At 46.5% G+C, this 12,487-nt stretch overlaps 1 protein-coding gene across 4 annotated transcripts in view; it reads left to right on the forward strand.

The window, feature by feature from the left end:
- The first annotated feature begins 2,351 nt into the window (after positions 1-2,351).
- The window catches only part of Nsd2 (nuclear receptor binding SET domain protein 2), a 77,886-nt gene continuing 67,750 nt past the window's right edge, over positions 2,352-12,487 (forward strand). For 2 of the 4 annotated variants that reach the window (XM_027387188.2, XM_027387193.2), the window contains exons 1-2: positions 2,352-2,480; positions 3,239-3,308. The gene's annotated coding sequence lies outside the window, so the exon portion shown is untranslated. The remainder of the gene's footprint in view (positions 2,481-3,238; positions 3,309-12,487) is intronic. The other 2 variants (XM_027387189.2, XM_027387191.2) reach the window with 2 other exon arrangements.

The raw sequence follows: 12,487 nt of genomic DNA on the forward strand, positions 1-12,487 counted from the left end.
AACACTGAGTGCAACAGCTAGAGTGTGGAGTCTTTAGACAAGTCTTGGAGAGACCAAAGAAGGGTTAGCTGTGCTGTTGTTCCTGTGTCCTGTTCCACTCATGGCCCACGCAGGATTTGAGCCTCACCAGTTTGCCTAAGGCTTCCCTCCAAGAATAGCTCCTCTGACAGTCTCAGAACATGCAGGCTGCCAGTGCCTCTAAACAGATGCCCCACAGAATGAAAATATTGACTTGGATCCTCGTGGGAGCCTGGTATGGGATGTATGCAAACTTTGGTGGATGAGTTTCTTTTTCCCCAGGATTCTACCTGTGGAGTCCTATGTAGGCACCTTTTTATAACATATATGAAGTACTACAACTGGTCAGGAGTTCCTGGGTGAGGTTGGCTAGACTTACGGAAGGGGATTATGAAGGCTCAAACTGAGCAGGAAAAGAAAAGCCTTAAGTAACATTCAAGATAATTCAAACGCACTTTCATGTTTTGAGTGCATCTGCATGCTGACTGCAGTACTCTAAATGAAGGTTTGTGTATGGGTGTTTTGTTTTTCTAAATGCTTCTACTGCCTGATCTCTGTGAGTTCCAGGCCAGCCTGGTCCCCAGAGGAGTGCCAGGATAGGCTCCAAAGCTACACAGAGAAACCCTGTCTCGAAAAACCAAAAAAAAAAAAAAAAAAAAAAAAAAGCTTCTACTGCCAAATCTGACATCAGGTAAGCTACATGAGCTGCAGGGATCTAAAAGGTTCTAGGGAGTAAGGCAGTGAGTGGGCCTAAGGGGACAGAGAGGAGACTTATTCCCCACTGCCAGAGGAGTTTGGCCATACCTAGGTAGGTATGTTCCAGGGGCCTAGGTGGCCTATGGTAAGCACATGGTGAGGCTAACTAAACATCTCACTGACTCATGTGTGGATGAAAGGTAATATGGAAGGCCTTGTGGAACTAGTCCCTTGGCCAGTCCCTGCTAGTATCAAGCAGATGAATTCTGTTCCAGCTGGGCTCTGTAATCCTGCCTGAAGGCCTTTCCTGGACTTAGAGCCTCAGGGTTTCAGGTCTTGCTTAGTTTCATGGACAATAACTGAGCTTGAGGTTTTTTTTTCTTACCCCTTTCAGTCCAAAGCACTATACAAGGCACATTCCTGAGGATCGGGGATGGGGTGGGGTGGGGAATCTGTAGGCTGTGGAAATAGCAAGCAAGTAAGTATCCTCAGGGATACAGCAAAGAGATGGGGCTTAGTCCTTGGGCTTAGCAGCACCAAGAGTTGGAAGTGTGGACACCAGCTGAACCTGACAGGAAGTGGAGGCAGGAGAGCTGACAGAAGGGGGCCTGCCTGAGTCCCACGATCTGAGCCATCTGGGAGCTGTCTTCAGGAGCCTGATAAAATTCTGTGGCTGGCTTGATCCAGGGAACACCTGGAGATTGGGACCAGGGTCCCAGACTCCAGGGAGGTTAGAGACTTAACTTGGAAAAAGCAAGTCAGACCTCCCAGGACCACCGCCCTTCTCGCGTCTCGGCTCACACTTCCCCGACTCTGCGCCACGCGCACGCGCTCCGCGCAAAGAACTCAGGCTACCCGGACCACGGGGCTGCGTTCCGATCAGCCGTAGCAAGGCATCTCTGGAGACTCGGCCTCCCGACGCCTTCCCGGGGCGCAAGTCGTTCATCTTTGACAAGTGATTCTCCCCGGCTGCTGACAGCCGTTCTGGATCGGCGTCTCAAGACGAGGCCAGGCCCTGATCGCAGGCCCTGGAGGACCCCGCGAACACGCTCAGGGACGCACTCCTCGCCCGCGGACGACTCCGCGCCGCCGTGTCCAGCTAGCTGTCCACGCCGGGAGGTGGGCGAGCTCCGGCGCGCCATGAGCTGCTCCCGCCAGGCGCTGGAGCTCGAGGCCCGAACACTGGGCGGGGCCGCGGCCTCCCGCGCTCCCCATCTGCCCGAGGCCGTGTGCCCGCGTCCGCGCCCACGCCCGGCTCCGGGGCCGCGCGCGGCGATTGGGCGGTGGCGTGACGTCACCGCGCCGGGGCTCACCGCGGTTGCGGAGCTGGCCGCCGCCTGCGCGCCGCTCGAGGAGCGGGAGCGGGAGGCGAGCGGAGCGGAGCGGGCGCGCGCCCGGCTCCTCGACACCCGCGCTCGGGACCGCTGCTTGCCCGCGCGCCCCGCCGCCCGCCGCTCGTCGCCCTCCGCGCGCGGCCCGGCGCGGATTTGAAAAGCCCGGTCCGCGGGCGCCTAGAGGCGGCAGCCAATCAGCGGAGCGCACTTTTCCCGCGGCTTCTGGGGCGGCGGCGGCCCGGCGGCGGCGCGGCGGGAGCGCGGGGGCGGGGGTCGGCGCCGCGCGCGGAGAGCCTCGGCCTGGCCGCGCTGCGCCCGCCGCTGCCGCCGCCCGCCCCCCCCGCCTTGCCCTCCGCGGCCTCGCTCCCGCCGCCCGCCGCCGCGCTGGACAGCCGCTGCCGGACAGCCGCCGGAGGATGCGACGCAGTGCAGGTCACTGGGGCCGCCGGCCAACCGCCGCGGGAACTAACCGCTGGCCGGGGAAGGGAGGTTGGGTGATCGAGGCCCGAGGGCTGAGGGGGCGGCCTGAGGGGCTGAGGGCCGGGAGGCGCGGGCAGGCCGGAGGAGGACGCCCGGCCTGAGGCGAGGGCGGAGGATCAGGAGGCTGAGAGGACTCGGCCTGAAGCGCCTGCCGGACGCGCACGACCGGCGACGGCTAACGGGGCGGCGGGCGCGCGGCCATGTTGGGCCCGCTGGCCGGAGCTGCACCTGTGCCGGGCCGGCGGGCGGCCGCCTTTGTTCCCGCGGCGCCGGGCGGGACGAGCGGGCCTTTGTGCGGCGCGGGGCCGGGAGGCGCGGTGGGAGGGGCGGCCGGGTGGACCAAGAGGCGCTTTTTGTGTGCGGAAGCGTCCGGCGTTGACACTCGGGCGCCGGCCGTTGGTCAGCGCGGCGCCGCGGTTGCCGGCCCTTGCCTGGCCTCGCAGGTGGAGACGAGGCTGGCTGGACCCGTGGACCCGCCTGGGGCTGTGGCCGCGCCTCACGGAGCGCGCTCCCTCACTCGGGATGCAGCTCCCAGACTAGAAAGCGCAGGGCGCGGCGAGCCCGGACCGTGGCGACCTAGCGGCTGGCGACTGCCTTGGTTTTAAATCTCGGTATTTAAAAGATGCTTGGTTTTGAGTTTCGGTGAGAAGAAAATGGGTGAGGATATTGCTTAGGACCCGTTGCAACACTGAGCTTTTCTTCCTTCTCAGCTCAGGAAGAGGTTTGACATTGACGACGAAACGGTATGAAATCGGATGTTCTGACAGGAATCATTTCCAGGTAGATAATTGGGGGGTGTGTATGTTATAACGGACCCCGTAAAGAGACCAGTCCGATACCGTTCGAGTTCAGAATTAGGGTAGAGAAGTGCCTAAGTACTGCCAGCCTACTCACAGACTTTGAAGGTCTTGACTTCTAAAGGAATTAAATTCCAAGATTGTGCATGGATTATATTCTGTTTTATGTATTTGAAATAAGATCGTCACCCCAGAAAATAAGTTATGAAACATTTCAGGAACTCGAGACTTTTAACTCCTACCTTTCCCATGTTTTAAGTTCTGGTTACATATTTAAATCGCTGTGTGTGTGTGTGTGTGTGTGTGTGTGTGTACACAATTACAAAAAGTAGCACGGGGGGAGCAAGTCCTGTAAAAACAGCTCAGTGTGTTCTCCCATTCCCCAGGACCCAGAGTTCAAATCTTAACTGCCAGCTAGGGATGCATAAGGTTCACGCCTTATACACTATTACTTTGAGTCATTTCCTTTTCTTTCCTTCCATTTTCTTCTCTGCCCAGCAGCCTTCACTTTTGGCTTGATGGCTTGACTTAATATTTGCTTGTTAATTTGTGTAAGTTTTTATGAATAACCCCAACATATTCTGAACAAAAATCCTTCCCTTTGGCCTTTGATTTTTTTTTTAAGGGTCAACATTACATTTTTAAGAGTATTTAGATAATTAATGAATTTTTTACAGAAATGGACCATTCTTATGTCTGCACAGATGTGATATGTTCATTTTAATGTTATAAACTATCATAACTTGAAGTTTGTGGAGACATACAGAGAAAAACAATAGGACTACAAGTGAGATTACTAGGTTATTTTTATGCAATCAAGCTCTACAGGGCTGTTAAGCCACTGCCTGTAGAGATGTGAGGAACCAAAAGAAGACTTAAGTCAGAACTGCAAAATGAGTCAGGCGTTAGAGACCCTGTGGGTTACTTCAGGGAGGAGTCTAGCCTTTAATCTATTCAGGCATCCTTTCCAAGAAGTAGTCAGGCTTTAAAAAGGTTTATTCACATGGCAGAATGTGAACTAATTAGTTACTTCCTTTTTTACAATTTTGACAATTGAGTGTAAAATGTTAATGTAGGTGGAATTAGACTAAGAAGTGCCGGTGAGAAGATAGGAAACACTAGTTAAATGTGCCCTCTAAGAGCTATAAAATTGAGTCTCCTTACCAAGTAATTGCACATGTGAAAACTGCTAAAATGAGCTGAAAAATGTAATTTGAAATTATTCTTTTTAATTCAGCAAATAACTTTTTTGCTGAATATTATCTTTAAGTAGTGAGACTTGAAAACAGATTTTTTTTTTTTTAAACAGATTTTTTTTGACACAGGCTTGGTAAGTAGCTGTGGCTGGCCTAGAACTTGCTATGTAGACTAGAATGGCCTTGAACTTTGAACAGTTTTCTTATACTGAAATTAGAAGCATGAAGGGCTGTGCCCAGGTATTGTATATATGTATTGAAGACTGAGCCCTGTACCTTGGGCTTAGGTAAGCCCTCAACCACTGAGCTACACTTTAGCTCTGAAGTCTTTGGTCTTTTTTTTGGGGGGCGGGGGCAGGGTTTCTCTGTGTAACCCTGGTCTTCCTGGAACTTTGTAGACCAGGCTGGCCTCAAATTCACAGAGATCTATCTGCCTCTGCCTCCTGTTTGCTGGGATTAAAGGTGTGCGCCACCATTTCTGGGCAGCCAGTATTGTGTTTTACTTTCTGCTGAATTGCTCAAGTCTATAGCATACATAAAACTTTAGATAAGTATGTTGGTCTCCTGACTGCACTCTCCTCTTTCTCTTCAGTCAGTAAAATCAGAGTCTATCTCTTCTCAAATTTGTGGTGTTATGTCCTCACTCTAGGCCTTTGTGCAGGTGGTTGTAGGGCATGGGGTACTGACTGTTGTCACCTTTATAACACAACACACAGCCTTTTAATGGCTTTCTCACCTTTTTGGGTAAGTTCTTGGAAATGGGAGTCTTGTTAAGTCTTGGGCACCCTGGTTTCTGCTTTCACCTTTTCATGTCAAATTAAGTTAAACTACTAAGTGGGCATGTGGCTTAGGGTAAGCAACCTATTAAATGTTAGCATATGACCTGTTTGCCTCTCAAGTCATGTTGTAGAAAAGTTCCAGAAAGCTGAATATGGAAGAGAAAGGGTTGAGCGGAAGTTCCCTTTCAAGTACATCTTAGCTTGAGTTTTATCCTAGAAGCCAAGCTCTGTGGTTCCTCCCTATTTTGGAAGGCTCTTGTAGGCATTACTTTACTTCTTGTGGCTTCCCTTATATTTATCTGGTCTCTCTTGTAGTTAAATAATTAATAAACAAACAAATAAATGTTTTAGCTAGTAAGGCCAGCCTGTTCGCTAGTTTTTGCTCATCATGCTAAAATGGAGATAAGCTCTTGAAACATTGCAAGTATGTAAGTGAAACAAATGACAATAAGAAGGAAGAGTTTCTGCTGTTGTTGATTTCTCTGTACCACTGGGTTAGGCAAAAAGAACATAAAGTATATAAAATACAAAAACAAAAGGAGTCACTTATGTACTAGATTAGGCTTATGTTTACAAACTATCAATATGGTTTGTTAGTTTCTCTGGAAATGGTTATTTATAATGAATATTGTGAGAGAAAAGAGATTTAATGTTAGTCCCAGGAGATCTGATACCTTTTCTGGTTTACTCTAGCACCAGACATATGTATGTATATACTGTATATACATACATGGGGGCAAAAGGCTTATCCACATAAAATAATAAAGAAATCTTAATTTTTTTTTTTCCGGGGACAGGGTTTCTCTGTAGCTTTGGAGCCTATGCTGGCACTCACTTTGTAGACCAGGCTGGCCTCAACTCACAGAGATCTGCCTGCCTCTGCCTCCCGAGTGCTGGGATTAAAGGCGTGCACCACCAACGCCCAGCAGAAATCTTAAATTTTTTAATTAGATTTATTTTATGTGTGTGTGTGTGTGTGTGTGTGTGTGTGTGTGTGTGTGTGTGTGTGTGTGTGTGTGTAGGCTGTGTGTATTTGCCAGTGTCCCAGCAGGTCAGAAGAGAGCAACATGCCTTTAGGTAGCAAACTTGGGTCTTCTGGAAGAGCAGCATGCTCTCTTTAACCACTGTGCAATTTCTCTGGCCCCCATATCTCTCTCTCTCTCTCTCTCTCTCTCTCTCTCTCTCTGTCTCTGTGTGTGTGTGTGTGTGTGTGTGTGTGTGTGTGTGTGTGTGTGTGTGAGTGAAGTAAAGGTCAGGAAACAATTTTCAGGAGTTCTCCTTTTCACTGTGGATTCTAGGGTTTGAACTCAGGGCACCAGGCTTATACTTTTATTTGCTTAGCCATCTTGTCAACACCATTCCATCTCTTTTTGTCATGGTTCCCCTTGAGCCTTTGTATGGTTATTTTTTATTCCTCTTTCCCACCTTATATGCATATTCTGCCATGTGTGCATGGGCTCCTTTTTCATATTTAATTCCTTCAGCTACGTCTTAGCTTGAGCCTCATGTTGGAAGCCTCCGTTTTGGAAGCAGCTTGTTTGGGACGGCTCTTAGAGGTAAAGATTTTAGTATTTGTTTCTTCCCTCATCTTTTTCTGGTCTCTTATTAATCTAAATTAATTAATTAATTAATCTAATTAATCTAATTGCCTGCCCTAAACCCTAGTCCTACTATGCCTCCAGACCACTGGAATACTATTTGTTCTCTCTGGAGTGTTCTACAAATGTCTGTGTAACTTGATTTTTATCGTCAGACGTTTTTGCTCAAACTTCTTAGGTACTGTCACCGACTACTAGTTTAAAATACTCCCTTGATGCTGGATGTGGTGGCTCATTCCTTTAATCCCAGCACTCCCGAGGCAAAAGGTAGAAGAATCTCTGAGTTCAAGACTAGTCTGGCCTACTTAGTTCTAGATCAGCCAGTACTACATAATGATACCCTATCTCAAAAAAAGAAAAGAAAGAAAGAAAGAAAAAACTGTATTCCTTTCAGTTTTAGCATTTTCTCAATAGTACTTAATGTATTATATTTGTTTTTTCTGTCTCCATTGAGATATTTGTGTACATGGGGACTTTGTCTCTTACCTTTTATCCTCAGTAAATAAATGGTGTCTAACGACTGACAGATATGAACTGGATACTTAAATGAACCATCATTTAGTCGTATGTGATTTTTGTTTGTTTGTTTGTTTTCTTTTTCGAGACAGGGTTTCTTTGTGTAACCCTGGCTGTCCTGGAACTTGCTCTGTAGATCAGGTTGGCCTCAAACTCATAGAGGTCTGACTACCTCTGCCTTCGTAAATGTGCTGGGATTAAAGGTGTACTCCAACACTGCCCAGCCTTTGTGTGGTATCTTTTTTCTTCCCAAGACGGGTTTTCTTTGTAACAGCCCTAACTTATTGATATCTTAAAAGTGATGTGGATTAGCCAGGCAGTGGTGGCACACACCTTTAATCCCAGCACTCGGGAGGCAGAGGCAGGTGGATCTCTGTGAGTTCGAGACTAGCCTGGTCTACAAGAACTAGTTCCAGGACAGCCTCCAAAGCCACAGAGAAACCCTGTCTCGAAAAACAAAAAACAAACAAACAAACAAAAAAGTGATGTGGATGAAGGGGTTGTATGAGCATACTTGTCTTGGTATGTGAGGAGAAAGAGAAGAGCTAAAGACTGGTAGCAGAGGTCAGTGAGGAGGCCTGCAGACCAGGATTATAGTAAAGTACTAGACATAAGAGATGGGAGAAGGAAGAGAGGACAGATACAAGAGTAGGAGCTGATTATGTATGTATTTTTAAGTCGCTTAACTTATTTTTGTGTGTGCCCTTATGTGCTCATGCCAAGATTCATGTGTCACCATGCCATGGTGTGCTGCAGGAGTTCTTTCTGTCTGCTGTGTGGCCTGCAGGAATCAAACTAAGGTTGTCAGGCTTGGTGGCAATCACCTTTACCTCCTGAGCTGTCTCTTGGATCTCTGATGCAGTTTTGACAGGCTGGAAAGGAGAAGTGGCCAGATATCATGGTAATTATAGTATGAAAATTGGTTTGTACTGGCCCCATTTTTCTCCTTGCTGTAAACCAGTGAGAGGGAATAAGGCCTAGTTTGTGACCTACCTTTGTTTTTGAAAGGAGGCTTTGATCTTTTTGTTTTGGAAAGTACTCTAGATCCATCCTGGTAATCAGAAAAATCTTTAGGCCTAGAGGATTCCCCTTATTCCTGGACCGTCCTCTGTTATCCTAAGATTACACTGTCATGCTGCCCATCTCTCTTGAGATAAGCTTGATTTATTTCTTGAGCTTCAGTGATAATTTTTATTTACTTATTGTTTACTAGATTTTAGGAGTATGGGTGTTTCATCTATGTATTTGTACATGCATCATGTTTGTGTCTGGTACCTACAGAGATCAAAAGAGGTTATTGGGTCTCTGGGACTAGAGTTATTGGTGGTTGTAAGCCACCATATTGGTGCTGGAAACAACCTAGATCCTCTGCAAGAGCAGCAAGTCTCCTAACTGCTGAGCTGTCTCTCCAGCCCCCTGCAGTAGTTTTTGATGGCTCAGAAACTACTTGTCTCTGGAAAGCCTGCTTTCACTGGTGTTGCATATTTGGAACTGATGCCCAGATATACCAGATGTACTTGTGTTGTGGCCAATTTGTCATGGTGTTGTGTCAGGCCTCCAGCATATTGCCCAGGTTTTCATATCCTCTTTAAATGGTGAGCTTTTCAAGGGAAGGATCTTGCCTGGTATCTTGGTACCTGGATGTGGAAGGGACTCTTTTTTTTTTTTTTTTTTTGGTTTTTCGAGACAGGGTTTCTCTGTGGCTTTAGAGGCCGTCCTGGAACTAGCTCTTGTAGACCAGGCTGGTCTCGAACTCACAGAGATCCACCTGCCTCTGCCTCCCGAGTGCTGGGATTAAAGGTGTGCGCCACCACCGCCCAGCTGGAACTCATATTTTTATTTTTCATTTATTTTGGTTTTTCAAGACCGGGTTTCTCTGTGTAGCTTTGTAGACCAGGCTGGCCTCAAACTCACAAAGATCCACCTGTCTCTGCCTGCTGAGTGCTGGGATTAAAGGCATCCCCTTCCCCCCTTTCCTAAGGATTTGTGGTGACACATGCTTTTAGTCCCAGCACTCAGGAGGCAGAGGCAGAAGGAAGGATCTCTGAGTTTAAGGCCAGCCTGGTATACAAATTCAAGTACTGTGACAGCCAAGGCTGTTACGCTGAGAGGTCTTACCTCAAAAAAACTGGGGGGGGGGGTTGTATTGCTTCCTTTTTTAGTGTCGTTTTTTTGTGGAATTTTGTTCTGTGCAGCTTATAAAAACTCATTTTGTGTGTCTGTGTGCATGTGGGGATCAATGTACAACTTTTCAGCATTCCTACCGTACTGATTCTGGTCCTTTTCCACAGCTTTTGAGTTGCAAATATTTTTTGTTTGTTTTTCTTTTTGAAACAGTTTCTCTGTGTAGTTCTGGCTATCCTGGAACTCTTGTATACCAGGCTGGCCTGGAACTCAGGGATTCACCTGCCCCTGTCTCAGTGCTTCTCCCACGGTGCTTTTGGGCGGTGGGGGGGTGGGGTGGGGTTGATTTACTTTAGTATTTTATATAAGTCTGAGTGTTTTGTTTGCATGTATATAGATACACCAATTGTGTGCCTGATGCCAAGACTGTCAAAAGAGGGCATTGATACCCTGAGGGTTTTTTTGTTTTTGTTTTGTTTTATTTTTCCAAGACAGTGTTCTGTGTAGCCTTGGCTGTCCTGGAGCTCACTCTGTAGACCATCTGGCCTCAAACTCAGAGATACATCTGCCTGTCCAGTGCTGGGAATTAAAGGTGTGCCCCGCTACTGTTGCCGGGTTGGAAAGCAATTTTTTTTTAATTTCTATTTTTGTCCTTTAAAATGTTATTTATTTATTTAGGATTTTCAAGATATGGTTTCTCTGTGTAGCCTTGGCTGTCCTGGAACTCACTCTGTAGACCAGGCTGGGATTGAATGCAGAGATCTGCCTGCCTCTGCCACGCAATTCTGGGATAAAGGACATACACCTTCACTCCTGCCTTGGGAAGCCTAGTTAGAGGGCTCTGGATGGAGATGATGGGAGGAATGTTTTGTTTGGTTTTTTTTTTTTTTTTTTTTTTTTTTTTTTGAGACAGGATCTCCTTATGTAGCCCTGGCTATCTTGGAACTTAACTTTACTATGTAGACCAGGCTGGCTTTGAACTTATAGACATCCTCCTGCTTCTGCCTTCCAAGTTCTGGGATTAAAGACACATGTCACCATGCTGTATACCACCATAAAATGAGTATTTATAAATAACCAGCCTACAGTAACCATGTCTGTTTAGGTTAGACCCTTTTCATTTTTCTCTGCTTTGTGTGCTGATAATGTTTGAACAACTCATCCCTTTGAAATTTGATGTTGCTGTGTTATTTGCTCTGATTAGTGAAAAGTGGCATATTGGGGGCTGGAGAGAGAGATTCATGGTTAAGAGCCCTGGCTGCTCTTCCAGAGGACCCAGGTTCAATTCCCAGCACCCATAAGGTTACAGCTGTCTGTAACTCCATTCCCTGAGTCCTCTTCTGATGTCCTCTTCTGGCCTCCATGGATACTGCATGGGTACAGTATACAAACATGCATGCAAAACACCCATACATATAATAATAAACTAAAAAAAGAAAAGAAGTACATTTACATATGTTTATATTATATTTATTTGAATGCATGTGGTTCCCTGTGTGGAAGCCAGAGTAACTTAGGAGTGAGTTTTCTTCCTCTTACCATGTGAGTTCTGGGGATTAAACTCAGGTCATCAGATTTAGTGGGACACATTTTTACCTTGCCAATGACATATCAATTTTAAGTGAAAGGCTTTTTTGTTTTTGCTTTTTGAAACATTTCTTTGATCACATCAGGCAAATTGCAGTCTCTCGAATTCACGTGAGTGTGTGTGTGTATGTGGATAACAGGTTGACCTTAGCTCTCTCTCTCTCTCTTTTAAAATTTATCTTTATTTATTTTACGTGCATTGGAACTGAGCCACAGACAGTTGTGAGCTGCCTTGTGGGTGCTGGGAGTTGGACCCTGGTCCTCTGGAAGAGCAGCCAGTGCTCTTAACCTCTGAGCCATCTCTCCGGCTCCTGGTTGTCTTTCTTGATCATTCTTTACATTAATTGAAAACATTTTTTATATTCATCTTTTCTCTGTGTGAAGTGCTTGCTTACTTGTTTGTGCACCATACACATGCAGTGTCGATGGAGGCCAAAAGAAAGCATTGAATCTCTTGGAACTGGAATTAATCCCTCACCAGTGGAGTTGTGAGCCACCATGTGGGTACTGGGAACCAATCCTCTGCAGGAGCAAAATGTTCTTAACTATGAAGCATCTCTGTAGACACGCTGCCTCTGTTTTGAGAGAGGGTCTCTTTGTAGTCTGGGTTATCCTGTGTAGACCAGACTGCCCTCCAACTTGGAGAGATCTGCCTACCTCTGCTTCTCAAGACCTGCCCCCCTATACCTGGCCTTTACCTTATTTTTTGAGTGTTTCTTATTGTTTTGGCTAGACTGGTTGGCCAGTGAACCACAAGGGTCCTCCTAGCTCCCCTCCTCAGTGTTAGGATTACTGGCACACACCATCACACCCATCTTTTTAAGTAAATGTTGGGTATCTGATCTTAGGTTGTCATGCTTACAAAGCAAGCACTTTACCAACTAAATTATCTCACCTTGTTTGAGTAAAACTTTTAAAAAGGATACGTATGTTTTATCATTTTCCATTTTCCTGTTTCTTATTGGAAATAAATGGGTATGTACCATGAAACAGAAAGAATCTTTCAGCATGAGCCACATAACAAATGGTTTTGGGTCTGCTGCTGTACCATAACCTATACCTATGGTTTTCAAAGTCTTGTCTCCAATCAGGCAGTAGCAATCTGCCCAAGAACTTGTTAGAAATTCAAATTCCTCAGTTCCATCCTAGGACTCTCTGAGACATGGGCTCTTGAGTGGGGCCCAGCATCTGTGGTCTAGCAAGCCCTTCCTATAGTTTGTTAATTGATAAGCTAGTTAAGTGATTGCAATGTTAGACCTGGTAAGAAGTAGTGATGATGATTGGTTAGTGTTATGACTATAATATGGAAAAATGGAACTTAAATAGGCAAATTTTTATCTTTTGGTTTCCTTGAGACAGGGT

Source organism: Cricetulus griseus (genome assembly GCF_003668045.3).
Source record: "Cricetulus griseus strain 17A/GY chromosome 1 unlocalized genomic scaffold, alternate assembly CriGri-PICRH-1.0 chr1_1, whole genome shotgun sequence".
Classification (NCBI taxonomy): Eukaryota; Metazoa; Chordata; class Mammalia; order Rodentia; family Cricetidae; genus Cricetulus; species Cricetulus griseus.